This window comes from Nannospalax galili, unplaced genomic scaffold, assembly GCF_000622305.1.
Source record: "Nannospalax galili isolate Female #2095 unplaced genomic scaffold, S.galili_v1.0 scaffold276, whole genome shotgun sequence".
Classification (NCBI taxonomy): domain Eukaryota; kingdom Metazoa; phylum Chordata; class Mammalia; order Rodentia; family Spalacidae; genus Nannospalax; species Nannospalax galili.
The window spans coordinates 624,014-626,638 of NW_008337766.1; positions in this window are offsets into that span (position 1 = coordinate 624,014).

Here is a 2,625-nt window from a genome sequence, read left to right on the forward strand (position 1 = left end):
AGGATTTTTTAGAGGATAAACAGAAAACAGCATCTGCACTGTAGTGATTTCAATTTATTTTTCCTACATTGAATTTTTGTTTTTTTCCAGTTATTTTTCTTGCATAAAGCAATCTCCTTTGATTCTCTGTATTTATCTACACTTCTTCCCCAATAATCCTTCCCTACCTTCACTTGGCCTAGCAGCCAGAAAATATGGACAAGACATTTAACATCATAAATTAATAAAGAATACTGTCTGGCGTGGTGGCACACGCCTATAGTCCCTGCACTTGGGAGGCAGAGGAAGGTGGATCTCTCTGAGTTCAAGCCCAGCCTGGTCTACATAGTGAGTTCCAGGACAGCTGGGGCTACAGGGAGGCCCTGTCTCAAAAAGACAAAAAAAAAATACTACTCAAAAGATTACAATGGATATACACTAACACTTTTTTTTATTTGAAAACAAATAAGTTATGATTTTAATTAGGAAGAGTTTCATCAGACATTGTATGCAATGATTAAATGAAAATAAAATAATAGGCTGGTATGTCACTGTATAGCAACCACACTATTTTAGTACATTTAAAAATACATTAATTGGGACTGGAGTGATGGCTCAGCAGTTAAGAGAACTGGCTGCTCTTGCAGAGAACCCAGGTTTGGTTCCCAGAATTCACATGGCAGATAACTACTATCCTTAACTCCAGGTCCAGGGGATCCAATACCCTCTTCTGGCATTACACAACATGGGTACACTTACATACAAGCAGGCAATACACTCATACACATAAACTAAAAATGATAAAAAATTAATCAATCTACTATTTCTTACTCATTTACTCTCAATTGATATAAAATATCAATATTATATTTAAACAAAAAACCTTTTATGTTTTTATGTTGTTTGCCTATGTACTGTGTTTTATAACCAAAAGTAATATACCCAGAGTTTAACTAATGTAGAGAACAGACATTTAAAATATACAGAATTTTAGATAAAATAATATCGGTTTCCAGTTCAGAATTTTGATATACTTTGCAATAGATATTTAGTTGTGATCGAACGGAGTTGTCTGTTACTGAGTTTTTAGCATTTTCATTTTTATAATTCAGTTTTCAAATCTCACTACACTTTTCTTTGTCCTACTCACAGGACTTTTCGACATTACCTATCTATGGAAGTCGGGGGAGTAAGAGCACATGCGCAGTACTTCACAAGAAGAGGAGAGTGAATTGAGGGGGCTGAAAACAACTTGAATTCGTAGAGAACCCTATCATAAAGGGACAGTACGAGTCTCAGTGCTGTGACTGAAAACCTGACAAGAAGCAACTTCAGAGAGGGGGGATTTATTTTAACTTTTGGTTTGGAGGGGCACACTTAATCATGGTGGCCACATGACGTGGCTCATCACATTCTGACTGCGGAGCAGGAAGATCCAAGCTGGTGCTCACCTGTCTTCCTCTTTCTTTTTCTCTTCTATTCAGACTAGAATCCAAGACCAAGAGATGGGTTTGTTTACACAGGGCAAGTCTTCCCTTAAGAAAATGTCTCTGGAAATATCCTTACAGTCAGACTTATGTATCCTAAGTAGATTAAACTCCACTCAAATTAACAATGAAGATTAATCTTCAAATGGTTGATAATTCTGTATTCTTATCTGTGTTCTTAACTGTCCAAACACTTCAGAAAAAAAATACATCACAGTAACTCCTCTACACAAAAGTAATGTAAGGTGTGTCATTCCACATAATTGACTAATAAATCGTAAGCCTGACCGGGTGTTGTGGCACACACCTTTACTCTCAGTACTCAGGAAGCAGAGGCAGGCAGATCTCTGTGAGATCGAAACCAGCCTGGTCTACACAGTGAGCTCCAGGCCAGCTAAGGCTACAGGGAGACCCTGTCTAAAAAAAGAAAAGAAAATAATAATAATAATAATAATAATAAAAGAAAATGCAAGTCTGAATCTCACCCTCTATGAAAAGACAGGATTAAGAAGAAAGAAAACAGTTTCAATGAGCAAAATTAGTCTCCTAAATTCCTCCCCATTTTCCCTTACTGTTCTAGACTTCATTAATAGGAAAATATGAAGTCAACAATTTCTTTTTTAATGTTTTGTTTCTAAAATCATCATATGAAATTGTCTTTGAACCATTATAGTGATAGCGATTAATATTTCTTTGCTATGAATACTCATGTGGTTAGCCTTTTACAAGCACATTCTCACCTGACCCTCACAATAATGCTGAGGAGGCTGTTATTATTTTCCCAACTGTGTAAAACACTGTATAAAACCAGAGTTACTACAGTGTCTAATACTATGCAAACATTAACTGAAAAATCTAGATTTAAACTCAGACCCCTATTTTTGTTTGGGTGAGGATGTGAATAAGAATTCTTGTTTACTAGAGGTGAGTTTAAGTTGATGCAGCAACTACAGAAATAAGTATGAAGGTTTCTTAAAAAATTAAAAATAAAGCCAGTGAAATGTTTCAAAGATAAGGGCACTTGCTACCAAGCCTGATGACTTGAGTTCAGTCACTATTACCCACATGGTGGAAGGACAGAACTGGTTCCCGCAAATGGTCCTCTGATCTACACACACACACACATACACACACACACACACACATACACACACACACA